The sequence below is a fragment of the Etheostoma spectabile genome, unplaced genomic scaffold (genome assembly GCF_008692095.1).
Source record: "Etheostoma spectabile isolate EspeVRDwgs_2016 unplaced genomic scaffold, UIUC_Espe_1.0 scaffold00018943, whole genome shotgun sequence".
NCBI lineage: Eukaryota > Metazoa > Chordata > Actinopteri > Perciformes > Percidae > Etheostoma > Etheostoma spectabile.
In genome coordinates this window covers 3,692-23,272 of record NW_022604578.1, presented here as the reverse complement: position 1 = coordinate 23,272, position 19,581 = coordinate 3,692, and the positions used below count along the sequence as shown (strand labels likewise).

General features: G+C 44.1%; 1 pseudogene; it reads right to left on the bottom strand.

Moving 5' to 3' along the window:
* Window positions 1-8,757: 8,757 nt before the first annotated feature.
* LOC116683354 (caytaxin-like) lies at window positions 8,758-19,025 on the bottom strand (annotated as a pseudogene).
* Between the last annotated feature and the right edge of the window lie 556 nt (window positions 19,026-19,581).

The following is a 19,581-nucleotide window of genomic DNA, read 5'->3' as shown; positions in this document are numbered from 1 at the left end:
GGACGGAACCGACCGCAAACAGGCGACACGGTCACGTGATCTCCAGTCTCGGCGAGCGGCCAATCGCTGGTCAGACAGCACAGCAACCATCGGTAGTGACAGGTCCGCAGCCCCACCGGCACGTCGCCGGGACAGCAGGCTCACCCCCCAACGGGGGGAGACATCCTAGAGCGCTGCGGCTGGGAAGCATCTTCACCCGCATGTTGGAGGGGGGAGAGAGAGAGAGAGACCGGCCGCAACCACCGGGCCCGCTCCCCGCACCGAGGCCAGAGCACACCCATCCAGGAAAGTTGCCGCATCTTGACCTGAGCGCCAGCTCTGCAGCCCCTTCTCCTCGGTCTTTTCTTGGGATTTCCAGGCCCCCTGGCCGTAAACAGAAGCCGGTACTCAGGTGAGGAGGGAGGACACACGAGCGGGGGTGGAAAAGTTTGTTTGTAACTTTCCCAACTATCAAAGAGTCCTTCCATAGACTCTCTGATGTCCAACAACGAGCGTCGATCATAGGTCCGAGCAGCAGAGACACCATCATTAGACGTTAGGGCTGATATGATGACAAAACGTACCAGTAAAAACACTGAAAATTGAGACATATGCAACGCAGCAGCGGCCAAGCCAAACACAGGCGCCATCTTAGCAGGTTTAGCTTGCTGCTAGGATCGACAAACATTTATTTGGAGTTCCAGTCACAAGATTTAGAAACGTATGACTCAAAAGACATAGTTCACTTCTTTATTCAGTTTGAAAACCTAACCGTTACAACCCCCCACCAGTAGGGGGCCGCTGCTCTGAGCAGACCGATTCCTCCGTTAGGAGAAGAAGAAAAAGCTACGGGACCAGGACCACGCTGCGCTCACGGAGAGGTAAGCGAAATACTTTGCAGTTAAATTATGTTGTGGTTGTAATGGGAGGGTTTGTGGTTTAACATTAAACTCTTTCCCTCGTATTGCTTTGTTATATTCCGGTTCTTGTCAAGTTGACCAAAAAAAAAGTTTGGCTGAAGTCAACAACTAACAACATTTTGCTATGCTAGTCATGCAGTGAGCTGCTCCAAATCTTTTCTTTTAAGTAAACTCTTTGTGCACAAACCATGTTCTCATTGCTGAGTTCATGTTTTGAGCCCCAGGTGACACTTGGAGTAAATTCTTAAGCTGTGTCGAGCCTTCTTAGTGTTTTAAAAATGTTGAATTTGATGCTATCATAGAAGGGCCCCCAGCTCTCTCATTCAAAAGGGCGAGGCCAGAGTTGGGCTTTAGATGGAGTGCATATATCTTTCCCTTTGTTTGCTGCTGTGCGTGACGTGTCTGCTTTGTTGCATTGTATGTTTTGTTTAATCATGTTAACATGCTTGCGTTTATGTTACAAATAAGATATCCTTTTTTCGGTCTTTTTTTAATTAGTTGCAGTATACAGTACATAAATAAAGACAATAAAATCAAAATCCTTAGTCCAGGTAGATCGGCAGCCATCTTGCAACGCACTTTAGGCAGTTATCATGGAAAGATACAGCAAGGGACGTAATGTGTTGCTACACAGCTGCAATACTGGGTTTACAAACTAACCCTATGCATTTCTGTGGATGCTGTGTCTCCCCATTACAAAGGATTTGGGCTAACCAAAAACGAACGTTCCGGGAACGTTAAGAATACCTTCCAATTAACCAACAGACAACCAAACTACGTTCACGTTCTATGACTGGGGTATGGGTGGCCATAAGGGTAAAAACGTGCTGGGGCAAAGTGAGGTCATAGTAGCATTTCTTTTCCCCGTCTCTGGTATTGTTCAGGGGGCCGGGTCAAATGCGGGCCGTAGTTTGGGGACCCCTGGTCTAATCTGTCATTTGATGCCTTTTGGAGATCTTTCCATCTTTTCTTGGCTTTATGCACATTAATACAAATTGTTACCTGGGCTGCCCAAACTTTCAAGCCCCACTGTAGTTTATGATATTGCTGTTTCCTGTTTAGATATTTGACTTTACACCTGTACACTAGTGGTTCCTAACTACTTTCTGCAATGCCCTGCAATGATTAATATGACAAACTTGTAGCAAACAGCTGCCTGTTTACGCATCCAGGTAAAAATTGAATATGTATAACTCCCCTGTATGACAACACAAAGTATAATAACATAAAACAAAACATATTTTGGGAGGAACAGTTTATTCAATATTCAATTATATTTACAAGGCAGAACTAACCATTGCAATCTTAAGAACCATGTATGATGGATCATCTTTCTGTCATGGGTCCGCTGTCTTCCTTGTTGTTGTTTTTCCTGTTTGTCTGTCTGTGTTTTCATCGGCCGCCAGAGGGCGCTCCTATCCGGTCCCATGAGAGGAGTTTCCACTCACCCCCTCCTCCGTCTGACTACACAGCTGAGCATAATCATCATCACCACTCCTACACAGCTGAGCATCATCATCATCACCATTCCATCTGTACTTAAACCTGGGCCGACCACCTCTTCGGCGCCAGTTCGTTACCTACATTCCGTGGTAACTGGTCTAGTACTAGATTGTTGGTATTCCTTTGCCTTGCATTTGTACTTACTTGTGTTTCTGCCACAGCGTTCGTGTTCCGTCTCGTCTGTCTTGGATCTCCTTCATCTCCCACATCACCTCCCGTGTCTGGATTGTTTGTATGTTCTTGTCTTGTGTTGTTTATTCTGGCATCAGAATAAATCCCATTTTGAGTTACATCGCTCCCTCTTGTGGTCGTTCTGTGTCCGGGTCCTACTACACCCTTAACAGAACGAACTGGCCAACATGGACCCCACAGCACAACCACCGGCTACAGGAGAGGAGGGCGCCCAGCGGGCTATCCACTCCCAAGGCGTTTTGCTTGGGCAACACGACCAACTCATCCGTACTCTGCTGGAAAACAACCAGCAGTTGTTCACACAGGTCTCCAACCTCACCGAGCAGGTTAGCAAACTAGCTGTCTGTCTCTCTCCCTCTCTGTCTGTCTCACCACCTGCTCCCACAGAGATGGCTGCCGCTCCACCCGCTCCCACAGTGGTGGCCGGCTCTGCACCTCATCGCGAGCCTCCCATTTGCCCACCGGAGCCTTTCGCCGGAGAACTGGACAGGTGTCGGGGGTTTCTTCTCCAATGTGGATTAATTTTCCGGCAACGACCACTGTCTTTTTCGTCGGACACTGCTAAGGTACATTTCGTCATGGGGTTACTCAGGGGCAGAGCGCTGGCTTGGGCTGAAGCTATGTGCTCCAGTCTCAGCGCCTCTGAGATATCTTTTAATGACTTTTCCGAAAGATTAAGAACTGTTTTTGACCACCCGGATTATGTGGGATGCGCTTCACAGCGCTTACTCAAGCTCAGGCAGGGAGCAGACAGCGTAGCGGACTACTCCGTTGGATTTTGGACGCTGGCTGCTGATTCTGGGTGGAACGAGGAGGCACTGCGGGGTGTTTTTATCAATGGATTAACCGAAGTTATCAAGGATGAACTAGCTGTGCGGGATGAGCCCGACTCCCTTGATAAACTTGTTTCTTTGGCCATCAAACTGGACAACAGACTGCGGGAGAGGAGACGCGAGAGAGGCGGTCCGCCTCGCTCCACCAGGAGGACGACAGCCCCTGACAGGCTTCGGAGACCGTCTTCCCCGTCGCTTCCTGCTTCATCGCCGGACTACGCTTTTGGAGAGCCAGCGGAGGAAACGATGGAGCTTGGTCGGGCCCGACTGTCTCCTGCAGAGCGACGCCACCGCATACAGGCAGGTGCGTGCCTGTATTGCGGGGATCCCTCTCATCATGTGGTTGCTTGTCCGTCCCGGCCAAAAGACAAGGCTCGTCAGCGGAAGTAGGTACTCTGACGGGCCCGGTCGCTAGCACCAAACCTACCGCTCTCCGCCTGCAGGTTCCAGCCACCCTGCAGTTTGAGACGTTTTCCTTGCCTCTCTCGGCGCTCATTGACTCTGGTGCAGAGGACAATTTTATAGACGGTAACCTCGTTACTCAGGCTGGGTTACCCTCTGAGCCGATTTCTACCCCGTTCCGCGTCACCGCCATTGACGGTCATACCCTGGCTCGGATAACCCACCAGACCGTTCCAGTCACGGTTATCCTGTCTGGGAACCACCGAGAGACAATTACCTTCCGGATTATTACGGCCTCTACTACCCCGCTTATTCTGGGGTTCCCATGGTTGAAATTACACAATCCCCAAATCGATTGGCAACGCCATGCCATCCTGAGCTGGAGCGACCACTGTCACTCTGCGTGTCTGGGCTCAGCTGTTCCTCCCGCTGAGTGTGTTTCCCCTTCGGTGGCGACTCCGTCTGACTTGTCCGCGGTCCCTCCCGAATACATGGACTTGGCAGAAGTATTCAACAAAACCAAAGCATTGTCGCTCCCTCCCCATAGACCGTATGACTGTGCTATAGAGCTGCTCCCCAACGCTCCGTACCCTTCCGGCCGCCTGTACAGCCTGTCTCGGCCTGAGCGGGAGGCTATGGAGAGGTACATCGGGGAATCTCTGTCAGCCGGAATTATCCGTCCGTCATCATCCCCAGTAGGAGCTGGATTTTTCTTTGTTGAGAAGAAAGATAAAACCCTGCGCCCATGTATTGACTATCGGGGGCTTAATAACATAACGGTCAAAAATAAATATCCCCTGCCACTCATCAACTCAACCTTCGAGCCTCTTCAACTCGCCTCGGTGTTTACTAAGCTGGATCTGCGCAATGCCTACCATCTCGTTCGGGTCCGAGATGGCGACGAGTGGAAAACTGCTTTTAACACTCCTTTAGGACATTATGAATATTTGGTAATGCCGTTTGGCCTTACTAATGCCCCTGCAGTTTTCCAAGCATTGGTTAATGACGTGTTGAGGGATTTTTTAAACCGGTTCGTAGTTGTGTACCTGGATGATATTTTGATTTTTTCTTCCTCCCTGTCAGAGCATGTCTCCCATGTGCAACAGGTTTTGCAGCGCCTGTTGGAGAACAAGCTTTATGTCAAAGCTGAGAAGTGCTCATTCCACCAGGAATCAGTCCCATTCCTGGGATTTATCGTCGAGGGTGGACAAGTTGCGGCAGACCGGGAGAAGACCAAGGCAGTCACCAGCTGGCCTACGCCCACGTCACGTAAGCAATTACAACGGTTTCTGGGGTTTGCTAATTTTTATCGAAGATTCATTCGGGATTTTAGTCGGGTGGTGGCTCCCCTCACTAGACTCACCTCTCCTAAAGTCCCTTTTCACTGGTCTCCTGCTGCAGACCTAGCCATGTCTACGTTAAAACATCTGTTCACCTCACCTCCTGTGCTTAAGCACCCAGACTCTGCCCTCCAGTTTGTGGTGGAGGTGGACGCTTCTTCCTCTGGAGTAGGGGCGGTGCTGTCCCAACGCTCCACTTCGGACCAGAAGCTTCACCCCTGCGCCTTCATGTCCAAAAAACTGTCACCGGCTGAGCAGAACTACGACGTGGGAAATCGGGAGTTGCTGGCAGTCAAGCTAGCATTGGACGAATGGCGGCACTGGCTAGAGGGAGCTGAACAACCGTTCGTGGTCTGGACGGATCACAAAAATCTAGCCTACATTCAGTCTACTAAAAGACTGAACTCCCGTCAAGCTAGGTGGGCCCTGTTCTTTGGCAGATTTAACTTTTCCCTCACCTACCGTCCAGGCTCTAGGAATGTCAAACCTGACGCTCTGTCACGGGTGTTCGACTGCGCCGAGGATTCGTCGGCGCCTGAGTCAGTACTCCCATCCTCCTGTGTGGTGGCCGCAGTCAGTTGGGAGATCGAGTCGCTGGTCAAAGCTGCTCTTGCCACGGATCCTGGTCCTGGAGACGGCCCCCCTGACAGACTCTTCGTTCCACAACCTGTGCGAGCTCAGGTACTTCAGTGGGTCCACGCCTCGCGCTTTGCCTGCCACCCTGGGATACGACGCACTCTAACCCTGTTACGGCGCCACTTCTGGTGGCCATCAGCGGAGGCGGATGTCCGTTCCTACGTCGCAGCCTGTTCAGTTTGCGCCCGGGGTAAGGCCTCCCACCGTCAGCCTGCTGGACTGCTGCAACCCCTCTTGGTCCCAAGCCGCCCGTGGTCTCACGTGGCATTGGACTTCGTCACAGGCCTGCCTCTGTCTGAAGGTAATGACACTATTCTCACTATTGTGGATAGGTTCTCTAAATCTGTTCACTATGTGGCATTACCTAAATTACCCACAGCCAGTGAAACGGCTGGCCTCTTGGTCCAGCATGTATTCCGTCCCCATGGAATACCTGTGGATATTGTTTCTGATCGGGGCCCACAGTTTATTTCACGTGTGTGGAAAGAGTTCTGCTCCTCCCTAGGTGCCACCGTTAGCCTTTCCTCCGGGTTCCACCCGCAGTCCAACGGTCAGACAGAGAGGGCTAACCAGGACTTGGAAGCCTCGCTTCGCTGTGTGGCCGCTCAGGACCCGACCACCTGGGCGTCTCACCTGCCATGGGTGGAGTACGCCCACAATTCACTCACCACCTCTGCCACTGGGCTCTCCCCCTTCGAGGTGGCCCTGGGCTATCAACCGCCTTTGTTCCCGGCCCAAGAGAAGGACTTGGCGGTACCCTCGGTGCAGGAGCACCTACGTCGTTGCCGCCGGGTGTGGACCGAGGCGCGTGAGGCTCTTCTGCGTACGACGGAGCGGACTAAGGAGGTGGCTGATAGGCACAGGGCTCCGGCTCCCCAGTACCAACCAGGCCAGCAGGTCTGGTTGTCGTCCCAGAACATCCCTCTTCGGACTGAGTCGCGGAAGCTCTCTCCTCGGTTCCTGGGTCCTTTTGCCATTGACGCCGTCATTAGCCCCACTGCCGTGAGACTTAAGCTGCCTGCGGCTATGAGGGTTCACCCGACGTTCCATGTGTCCCAGGTTAAGCCGGTGACCCCCAGTCCCCTTTGTCCCCCGGCTGACCCTCCTCCGCCGGTCCGGTTGATAGACGACCATCCGGCTTACACTGTCAGCCGCCTGTTGGACGTCCGGAGGCGTGGGCGGGGCCTTCAATACCTTGTTGACTGGGAGGGCTACGGCCCCGAAGAGAGTTCTTGGATCCCTAGGAGGTTCATTCTGGACCCTGCTTTGGTGTCGGACTTCCACCGGGCCCATCCTGGGAAGCTCGGGCCGCCAGGAGGCGTCCCTTGAGGGGGGGGCTCTGTTATGGGTCCGCTGTCTTCCTTGTTGTTGTTTTTCCTGTTTGTCTGTCTGTGTTTTCATCGGCCGCCAGAGGGCGCTCCTATCCGGTCCCATGAGAGGAGTTTCCACTCACCCCCTCCTCCGTCTGACTACACAGCTGAGCATAATCATCATCACCACTCCTACACAGCTGAGCATCATCATCATCACCATTCCATCTGTACTTAAACCTGGGCCGACCACCTCTTCGGCGCCAGTTCGTTACCTACATTCCGTGGTAACTGGTCTAGTACTAGATTGTTGGTATTCCTTTGCCTTGCATTTGTACTTACTTGTGTTTCTGCCACAGCGTTCGTGTTCCGTCTCGTCTGTCTTGGATCTCCTTCATCTCCCACATCACCTCCCGTGTCTGGATTGTTTGTATGTTCTTGTCTTGTGTTGTTTATTCTGGCATCAGAATAAATCCCATTTTGAGTTACATCGCTCCCTCTTGTGGTCGTTCTGTGTCCGGGTCCTACTACACCCTTAACACTTTCCCATTCAAAGCTGAGCATTTTACAGCACACAAATGCAGGCAAAGATAAATAAATATTGTGTTTTTATAGTCAAAACGAACATTTTGATTTTTGGAAAGGTCATATCAACTACATTTATGCAAATCTTGCTTATAATAATGGGTGTGACCAAACCTATAAACTACAATAACTTTTAAAGCGAAAAGGCTACACTTGCTTGGTGACGTAACCACGACAAAGTGGTGTCCCATTTCCTAGGGGTAGGTTTTCAGCCCTAGCCCTTGCCCCTTGGTTTCGATGGCCAAGGGGTAGGGGTAAGATAGAGAAATGGGATTCAGCCTTCATATTCCTTCACTTTTTCTGGATTTTGTTTTACTCATTTGGTTCAAAAATAGGCACTCAGTACAGCAAACAAACCTTAAACACAAAGAATGACGTAACTGAGTTGCTTCATTTGATGAAACTGCTCAGGTTTGGTTTACTCGTGTGAAAACAGCCTAATATGACTGAAAATAATTTAAAAGTTAGACTTTCTTTAACATTCTTTTTTATCAGAAAGGCAAAAGAACATAATTGAGATGGAACTTTAGATACAGATATTTCATGAGTCCTAATTTCTGTACAAAAAAGAAGAAACATATCCATGCTTTACTAACAGCTGCATGTCATCAGTTATGCTATTTAACAACACAATATAAACTTTAGTAGAACTTTTCTCCTCTTAAACATAACCAACTCCAATAGTGCAATCCTCTGCCCTCCTGCTACAATAAGTTGAACAGATGGAAGACATGAGAAAAAATTTATGTAACCCTAGAAAACGTGCAATTCAATGCATTAAGATGTTTCAATAAATGTTTTAACTTAAGTGAATGTCACTCTATGCTGCTAAAATGAACTTTTCTAAATCTCCACATAAACTTTATAAATCTGATATAAGAACCACTTTATACTTCATCAGGTTTGTGATCAGAACATGTTTTCAGAATCTGAGCCGACAGCAAATGTTCCCATAAAGCACAATTTATGAAAATTAAAATGCAATCATTGTGTACAATGTTTGTGTATTATTGTCTTGATTATGGCCACTTTCATACAAATGTCAAACAGAATTTTCTGCAGATATTTGGTATATGGTGTGTTAGTATTACTATTATCTTATACAAATGAGTCAAAAGTTTGGACACGCTTTTCCTTTTCATGACATATACTAGAATGTACCAATAATATGTGGAATACAGTCTAAATATTAATATAAAGAATATTTCTTTGATGTTGTATGACATCTATTTATGTGACCATAACCATGTTACACAAAATAAACATTGTATTTTACAACATTTTGTAATAGAATAATTCTTTTTCTTTTTATAATTTTCTCATGTGGGTTTTTCAGGCCACAAAATGTAAAATATTGATCATGTTTGCATATTTTCTAAGCACAATAAGACTGAGGCACAAGGTACAGTACGGATGTTAATACATTTGATATTTTTAAAATGTCAGTACAGCAAAGGAGTTATCATACAGCAGTTATGAGGCAAAACTTATAAAGAATAAAGAAGGCATAAGATGTATTGTTATTTACATCTAACACACATTATATTTCCCAAGACCAGCATCTGTTACATCACTAATGTAGCTGTTAGACATCTCTGGTCTTGCCAATTGTTACATCTCTCATTACATATGTACACATCACTAGTATCAGGCCAAATGCTTCTAGGTTATCCAATTGTCAGATTTTCAGATTCTTTTGAAAAAGTCAGCTTTTTCCATTTAATTTAGTGTATTTATTTAATTATTAGTAAAATTGTCAAATTTGAAAGTTGTAATCCTTTACAACATGAAGGTACAACATGAGATTCCATAATTGGAGTTACAATATTGTGTTATATTGTGTCCTGGTTTTCAAGAACCATACAATATTACAATGTAAGCTATAAAACATGTCCGACCACACAGCAGATGATGTGTTTATGAATAGATAAACCGAACTATGGTTTTCATGGTGAAACACTTCCTGTAACAGAGTGACGACTTCCTTCGTACATTTTCAAGTTGCAATATGAAACCCTCCGGCAGAGAAGAAGAAGGGGTTCCACACAGAGAGTTAATGAGACGGAGCGTTCACCGTCTTGACTGCACAAATTGTCAGCTGGACGTTGGTAAAATACAAGGAAGCATTTGTTTTGCATTTGGTCTCCCTGCTTCATACGGGAATCATTCAGAAAGTGTCATGCTCCATAAGTCTGTCTGTCACACACTGCATTAAAAGACAGAAATGTTTGTGGATGTTGAAAACATGACAAGACAATAAAAATGTTTGTCTGCGCTCATATAATTCAAAGAAGTGTCCATGCACTTTGTCTCTGTCTGATCCTTTAAGGGGATAAAACAAAATGGAACCTCACCCTTTGATACCAATTTTATTGTGGTTAAAATGTGTTAGTGTGGAAAAAAAAAGGCATCTCCTTGTTAATCAACACTTCTAAAAGAAGTTTTGGGTGTTTTTTTAAATCAATTGCAATGCAATATGTGCTTATTAAGCTAATTCGTTTAGCTAACTGGAGCAGATAATGAAACAATCTGTTGATCCTGACATGTAAAAACGTACTATTTTCATTTTAAAGTCACAGTTCCAGTCTCAATTTAGAAGTTATGTGAGGACACTATTACTCCTCTTGCAACATGTAACTTTTTGCTATTTTATCCTGCTCATGGTTTTAATTCAATTCTATGTATTTCCTCACAGTTTTTTTCAATCTCTTTGACCTTTATCAAGAGAGACAAGACAGTTACAGTATACTACTGCAAATATCCTTCAGCTAAAATCCGTCCAAAGACAAAGATTAAACTAAAATGAACAGGATCATGTACAATTAGGCATGAGGAGTACTGACAGAAAGAAAAGGGCAATTGCGACAAGCTACTCTTATACTGAACAACATAATTATGTTTACCTTTCATTGATGGACATTTTATCTATGTTATTTAATATTTTATCTACATGCCCATGGCCTCAGCTTTATTCTACAGTAGACTTTGTTTGATTATTTAGGTTTAAAAAATAATTCACACTCATTCAAAATGGATAAATACCTGATCCCCTAAAATGCATATAATGAATGTGATACAATAAAGAATAAAAAAAAAACTGATTTTGTTTGTCACATAAAGTGTAAACAGTAAGCACATTACTGAAATATTTGACACCTATCTATAGTGGATATTTCTACTTAAATATATATAAAATAGTAAACTGGAAAATGATTGGATACTATTAAGATATCTGTGTGGAGATATAATGGCCTATGTGGTGAATTCTTTTCTTTTACAAGAAATATAACAGTGGTTCATATTACCTTCACCCGCGAAGCTGTGCCCTTCTCATAATCCTTGATTAACAATAATTGACTTTGGCCTAAAAATGGACCCAAAAAAACAAGAACTTTTAAAAAGTTGGAGGGATGAAAACGTACCAAAAACTAATTATTGTCCCAACTAGTTCAATTTGTGATGTGAAGGTATGATTTTAAAATCCAGGTGAGGGTGGACCAGTACCTCTCAGACTTTTTAATTGGCTCCTGTGGGATTGACTGCTGCTCCTGTTGTTTGTTCTCCTGCTCCATCCTACACACACACACACACACACACACACACACACACACACACACACACACACACACACACACACACACACACACACACACACCACACACACAGAGAGAGACGCTCATTTGGTGGGGAATCTTGTGTAGCTAATTAATCCAGGTGAAGTGCTGAAACCTCAAATTATTTTGAGTGCAATTCTGTATGAGCAATATTACAGTATTTTTACAACTGCTTCGACACCAATGTTTGATGTCCCCTGATGTTGGAAACCTTTCACTCAAAGAACAAAACTACACCAACTCTCCAAAACCATAAGCTATTTCTCAGCTTTTCACTCAGTTTTCAATTGCATAAAACACTTTTTTTCTCTACCTATGACACAACAATCTAGCAGGAAGTGACTTGTTTTCCACACACACACACACACACACACACACATGTGTTCTTTATTCTAAAAATGATACCTTTGGTTTACATTTGTTGTTAGTTCTGTTTTCTTGTATTCTACTGTATACAACACTGTGCTACTGTTACCAGTAATGATTTGCCAAATAAACCTTTTTTTTTCTCAACATTGCATTGGTGTTTCTCAACCCCTCTCAGCAAATTGCTTTCATTGTAGAACATTATTTGGAAATGTAGATATAAGCCTAAGAAAGACAAAATAGCTTTAGATTTAGAACAGTATTTACATGGTATATCCAAACATTTACTGTCATGAAAAAAGTGTTTGCAATTTGATGCAAAATGCTTCATTTTTTCATGTTTGAGGCATTTTGAATGGCATTTTGTATTTTGAGTGTGCAGTTTTTAAAGAACTACAGTACTAACCTTTTTTTTTACTTTCATTCAAACACACTAGACTTCACCAGAAATACATGAATGCTCATTTCAAAGGATGGCATTAACAGCTGCTGCCTGCAGGTTGGTGTTCTTTTTCTCCATCTAGTGGTCAGATATACTTACTGCACCACACACTCTGGGACATGGACTTGCTCCATGGAGACGATCTCTGCCAGTTCATCCAGACTGTGGACATACTGGATCTTACTCATGAACTTCACACTGCAGAGGGCAACAATATGAAAACAACACAACCACCGTTATGTATCACTGATGTCAAAGTCTGGTGTGTGTGTGTGTGTGTGTGTGTGTATTACCTGATAAAGGGTCTGGATATTGCCAGGACGGTGCGTATGAACCACGTAGGATGAGCAATGACCAAAGACTTCAGGTTCTTCCTCAATCTGCCATCACCACACATATAGTAAGTAAATCACAGTTCGGCTAGTGTTTACAAAAAATATTAACCATATAGAAATGAGCATTAAACATAGTAAATTCTATAACTATAGCCTGTGAGTCATCCCTAGTGACAAGTGACAACATTGACCTTGCCTTTGAGTCTGTCAGTATCAATGTTATGTATTTCTGTATGTTGATGGTGAACAGTGCTCATCAGCTAAATATAGCAGACATAGATGGACTTAACTCATATTTAACTTTAGAACAGTACTTCTTTTAAATCAATTATAGTCAATATGTTAGAGTAGTTTTTCCATAGTTTCCCACCTTCTGTCAATCATTTGGTAACATTTCTTGAGCCAGCTGATCCCAGGCATTTTACTCTGAGGAGTGGCTCCGTTCATGTAGATGATCAAGTAATCTTCAGCCACTAGCATCTCCAGACTGCTCACCACAAACCTGCAGGAGAGGGATGGATGTTATGTGTTGTTGCTTTGCCATAGGAAATAATGCATAACCTCAAAACAGATGAGACAAAAAGCGCTAAGATGCATCAAAAGAAATGGAACCAAAAAGACAAGACCGAGACATGCTTACTGTTGAAGGAGCCATTCAGTTATCCATATATGCACATTATCAAAGCCTATATTTTTAAAACTGAAAGTCACTTACAGGAATAGGTTCTCCATGATGTAGTGATAGTCTGGACAGCTGCTGTCAGGCAGGTAACAAGCAGAGAAAACAATGATGGCATTAAGGCCCTCGCCATAATAACCTGAAAGGATAGAGTTTAAGTTAAAAGTGAATAACACTGCTCTGCATGGGTTACAGGCTGCATTTTTTGTATATTACTGGAAATCATGTTCCAAAGTCTTTGAAGAGATTGATTGGATTTCTGTCCTATCACTGACCTCCGTGTGTGATGACTCGGAGGTAGGGTCTGATGACCTGCATGTCAATACGATGCTCCTGTTCTCCGATAATCACCGCCCTCAGAGGCGTCCGTTGTGGGCATTCCCCTCCTCGTCCACGTCTCCCGAACCGTCAGCAGGACCGGCTTTGGCCGAGGCCACCGGCGTGTCATCTGGACAGACACAGAGACAGATTTTGTTCTTAATTCTGCCTGAAGTAAAACTGCAACACTTTATAGATAATGTTTTTCCTTTTGGTGTGTTGTTACACACTTATTGTGTTTTTATATTTTATTTTATTCTTTTTTGTTCAAAATAAAAGAAAGTAAGAAAGAAATAAGCGCCAAGCAACATAGCGTTGGTTCCAAAGAAGAGTAAAATATGTTGTCTGTGTGAGTAAACTAAGTTTAAGATTAAGATTAATTTAGGATTAGGTGGAAGACATCCTCACTCTTCAGTTGTGGACAGTGGTGGAACAGGTGCTCAGATCTATTACTTGTAAAGTGTTGGTTCTTGTTTCTCAACCCAAACACGGATATAGAACTGTCACCCCTGGGGTTAATGCAATAACAAACTGTGCACTAATGACTAATGTGTAACGTTTGTGTTTTTAACTTTTGTTTTTGTGTATTTCTTCTTTTAATGCTGCAAATGCCATTGCTTCAACATGGTTTCTTTGTATTAATATACAATGACAATAAAGAGCTATCTTAAGAAGAATAACAGTATCAGCAAGTTTTACTTAAAGTATCAATCAATAAAACAAGTGCGTTCAAAGTTGATTTTAAGATTTAGATTAAATTGAAAACACAATCTTAAAGCTAGTTTTGAAAGGTCAGTGTTAAACATAGTGATAATGAAGGGGGTTAAAACAGTGGACAGTCATGCATGGGCGTTTTTAACCACTTACCTTCCCACTCCAGCTCGCTGCCATTAGTGGTGAAGCGAGTTCATCACGTTGATGTCCAGGTCCTCCGGTGTATCCAGAAAGTCATCTGACAGCAAAGAGCCCTCACTTTGGTCCAGTGAAAGGTTCATCTCCGGGGCAACAAGGGTACGCCGTTTACGGTGGGACGAGGACAGGCCTTGCGCTGACATTCAGGGAGTTAGGACGAGCTGCAGCATAAGGAGAAACAGATCAGAAAAAACTACTGATGTCATAAAGCAGGGTTATTATGGCCTTCCCATTATTGACTAATCAATGAGCTCCCACTCCCCAGGGTTACTCACAGGCTCTGTCGTCTGTGAGACCACGTAATCTGGTAGTGGTCTGGAGGGAAACATACACAGGTAAGCAACCAATACTGTGCTTGTTGAGCATAATATAAAATATAAAGCCAGTCATGATACTGCAGACAACCGAGGTTCAGCGGAATTACTCATTACTCTTACTGGGACTTGAATAACAACAACAACAGCAACATTAACTTTTTTTTCTGATCTCTGTTCTCCAGCATGAAGCAGTCTCTAACTACGGCCTCACAAAAAAATGTAACATTGGATTAGGATGGTTTCCAATGGACCAGTCAGTGTTGTCACTGATCTGTCTAAGCACTAAAAAGAGGAGCAAGCAGAAAGGATAGAGATGGTAATTAACTTCTCTCAAGGGAGAGTTGACTATCGCAAGGCTGTCACACAGTGCGTAAAGGGAGGAGGAGGAAGAGAGGTAGTGGGAATAGTGGAGAAAGAGGGAGGAATATAAAGACAGAAAATGAGTGGAAGAGAGAAAAGAGGGAAGACGTTTGTCTCTAATTCAATTCAATTCAATTTTATTTATAGTATCAATTCATAACAAGAGTTATCTCAAGACACTTTACAGATAGACCACACTCCAGAATTTACAAAGACCCAACAGTTCTAATAGTTCCTCCAGAGCAAGCAACAGTGCGACAGTGGCGAGAAAAAACTTCCTTTTAGGCAGAAACCTCGGTCAGACCCAGGCTCTTGGTAGGCGGTGTCTGACGGGCCGGCCGGTTGGGGTTAGAATGAAGAGTGGCAATAAAAATAGAAAAAATTAGTAGTTTGTAGAAGTTCTTTGTAGTAGTTCATGGCATAGCAGGACGCTGTGCGGCATTACAAGGCACAGCAGGACGTAGCAGGATGTAGCAGGACGTTGCAGGACGTTGCAGGACGTAGCAGGGCACCGCAGTGTAGCAGTTGAACATGGCATCACAGAACGTGTAGCGGGACCATGGCGACAGCTGCTACCCTGATTTCGGAGCCTCTCTGATCCAAGGGAACATGCTGGTGAAAAAAGAACATAAGGACTCCGGGGATGACTCCCCAGAAAAAGGTTAGTAACACGCATTTCTGGGACATGGATGCACATAAATGAAAAGATGGAAAGATAGAGGAGAGAGGAGCTCAGTGTATCAAAATAAGTCCCCAGCTGTCTAAAACTATTACAGCAAAACCAAGAGAGACGAGGTAAAGAGAGCTCCAGCCCGGCCGGGCCAGAACTCTCCCCAACGGATCGGGCTGTATGCCAAGTCTCCCTTTAGTTCTATTATATTCTTGATTATATGTTAGATAAATCTGAAAACTATGTGACTAACTACTACTCCCTAACAATATTCGATTCTATGCCCTAACTAGTGTATCAAAATAAGTCCCCAGCTGTCTAAAACTATTACAACAAAACCAAGAGAGACGAGGTAAAGAGAGCTCCAGCCCGGCCGGGCCAGAACTCTCCCCAACTGGATCGGGCTGTATGCCAAGTCTCCCTTTAGTTCTATTATATTCTTGATTATATGATAGATACATCTGAAAACTATGTGACTAACTACTACTCCCTAACATTATTCGATTCTATGCCCTAACTAGTGTATCAAAATAAGTCCCAAGCTGTCTAAAACAATTATTACAACAAAACCAAGAGAGACAAGGTAAAGAGAGCTCCAGCCCGGTCGGCCAGAACTCCCCCCAACCGGATCGGGCTGTATGCCAAGTCTCCCTTTAGTTATATTATGAAAACTATGTGACTAACTACTACTCCCTAACAATATTCGATTCTATGCCCTAACTATAAGCTTTATCAAAAAGGAAAGTCTTAAGCCTACTCTTAAATGTGGAGACGGTGTCTGCCTCCCGGACCCAAACTGGAACCTGGTTCCCAGGAGAGGAGCCTGATAGCTGAACGCTCTGGCTCCGTTCTACTTTTAGAGACTCTAGGAACCACCAGTAACCCTGCATTCTGGGAGCGTAGTTCTCTCCTAGGGTTGTAAGGTACTATAAGCTCTTTAAGATAAGATGGAGCCTGACCATGAAGAACTTTGTAGGTGAGAAGAAGGATTTTAAATTCTATTCTAAATTTTACAGGAAGCCAATGCAGAGAAGCTAAAACAGGAGAAACGTGATCTCTTTTCCTGATTCCCGTCAGAACACGTGCCGCAGCATTCTGGATCAGCTGTAGAGTCTTTATGGATTTTTTCGAGCAGCCTGATAGTAAAGAATTGCAGTAATCCAACCTAGAAGTAACAAATGCATGGACTAATTTTTCTGCATCATTTTTAGACAGGATATTCCTGATTTTTGCAATATTACGTAGGTGAAAAAAGGCGATCCTTGAAATTTGCTTTAAGTGGGAATTAAAGGACATGTCCTGATCAAAGATGACTCCAAGATTCTTCACAGTGGTGCTGGAGGCCAGGGTGATGCCATCCAGAGTAACTATATCTTTGGATAGTACGTCACGGAGGTGCTTGGGTCCGAGAGCAATAACTTCAGTTTTATCTGAGTTTAACATTAGAAAATTACAGGTCATCCAGGTTTTAATATCCTGAAGGCACGTTTGAAGTTTAGCTAACTGATTAGTTTCATCCGGCTTGATTGATAGATATAATTGAGTATCATCTGCATAACAACAATCTAACAAAGTGGCACGGCTCTCTTTCCTTTTACGCTGCTTGGGATTACTGCTGACAACCTGTGCAGAAGGAGGAGCGCCAGGAGGTCAAAATCCTGCTTTGCATATGTTTGTGTAGCATGTGCCCATCTGTGTGTTTATTTGAGAGTAAGAAAAACTATTAACATTAGGACAGAAGTGTATTAGCGACAATAGTGTAACCAGGGAACTGAAAAACAGATGAGAATTGTATAATTTAATGGTTCAAATGCAAGAGATGCAGAGAGCTACAACACAATGTAGTTCAGCAAAGAGGGTCTAAACTGCATTCCTGTGAAAAACGACTGCTTCATCCTCCCAGAGGAGGACAGTGTGCGACAGTGGGTGCTCCTTCTGAGCAAACAACTCTGGCTTTAGCCCAGAGAAACATGATGCACTGACCCTTTTCCAAGGGACCCCTGCACTGATTACTAGTCCAGCACTACCTTTGTCAGAAATGAAGTCAATTTTTTAAACAGATTTATGGTGATTTCATCTTCTAATAATAGCAAGATAATCTCTTTTGTTCTGATTTATGGATGCATTGTCCTTCAGCTTCAAACAACAATATCAGGATGAATGATGATGCTTACCTTCTGGAAATAGCACGGGGATGCTGTTGTCAAAGCGGATTCAAATGAACTTTTAAACCTCACACAGCTTTAGATTTGGTTTGCTTACTCCTTCTCTGTCGTTTCAGCATATATCAGACAGCGTAGGGCAGAGCATCTCTCAGAGGCGGCCTTAATATCCATTTGCTGCGGGCTGTTACTCCGTCTCTGTCTGTCTTTAACAAAAACCTGCCCACCATTTTTGTGACGATGCTGTGTTGTTGATCGGTGACTGCTGTTGCGTCATATGACGTAGCCTGAGACCATTCATTTACAGACAGAGCTGCACCTGCTGCCTAGCTTCATGCCGCTGAATAGGATGCAGGAAGGAGGAAACGGAGGAGGGAGGAGGGAAGAGGGAAAAGAGAGGAGGGAGGTGGGAGGTGGAAGGAGGGTGAAGGGAGGAGGGGGGAGGGAGAAGCCCAGCACTGATCTCAACCTCTGATCTTCAAATTGTCCTAGTTCTCATGTAGCAATCTTTATGATGCTTTAATAATAACTTTTCATTCATTCATCTTTCTCTCTGTTTCTCTTTTTTGGGAACATAAAATTAAATCGTACACTCGGCTCAACCCTTGCTGTACAATTCACATCAATGCAGTGATCAATAACTCTTCAGATAGTAGCTACATTAATAGCTCCATTGTTGCTAATGCAGTGGAACAGAAACAACTCAAAAAACACAGGACTTTCATATCATCATCATTTGAGAAATGCTTCTAAATCCACCCAGACTAAACTGCATGGAAATAATACGGTAGAGATGGCCTGTAAAAAAGCCCTGTTTAGCAATTAATCTATAATTAACTGCACAACTAATCCTAAATAATTTAAATTTATGAATTAAATGTGCTGTATATTCATCAACACACACATTCAACAACAATATGCCATATGCCACACACGCATGCACACACACGCACATACGCACGCACACATACACACACACAGCTCTTAGAGATGTAATAACAGCTTTTTGGCTCAGCTGTCTCATAGTTTCAACATTAACTAATTGATGAGCAGTAGAAAGTAAAGGATCCCACCTGGGGAAGTCTTCATCCTGCCACTCGTCTTTTACTTCCAAGTTCTCCATTCGTGAAGTTGCCTCTGTGGTGCCCATCCCTCAGAGAGGAGAGCAGGGCCTGGAGGTGTGAAGAAAAATGTTTGTCAATGAACCCCATTTACAATAACGCAGGAAAACTGTCACATGAAATCAGTGTACTAACTAGACAGTCTTCATGGCTGCACTGCTGGGACACGTGTCTGACTTAGATGGCAAAGGGAAAAGTCAGCAATGTGACATTAGAATTTGGGGGCTGTAACCGCTCTTTAGTCACATGGTTGTTATTCCCCTGCCCCAGAGGAACACATGTGATAGGAATGTGACTGACTCGGACAGAGCCCGCTTTCTGAGCTCAGCTCTCCTCAAAGTCAAATATCACATACAAATATCTTTTTGGAATTTAAGAGGCCAATGAGGAGGACAACATGCCGACCTAATCCTCCCTCACTGCTGGCTAATCCTGCCCCACTGATGTGACACTGCCTGTTTGATCTCAACTCACGCTCAGGCTAGTATGTCACCAATAGAAAAAAATATCTCTTCAGATCTAATATGAATTTGTTTGTGTTCAAAAGCTTAAGAGAATTCACATACTGATGATTGCCTACAATAC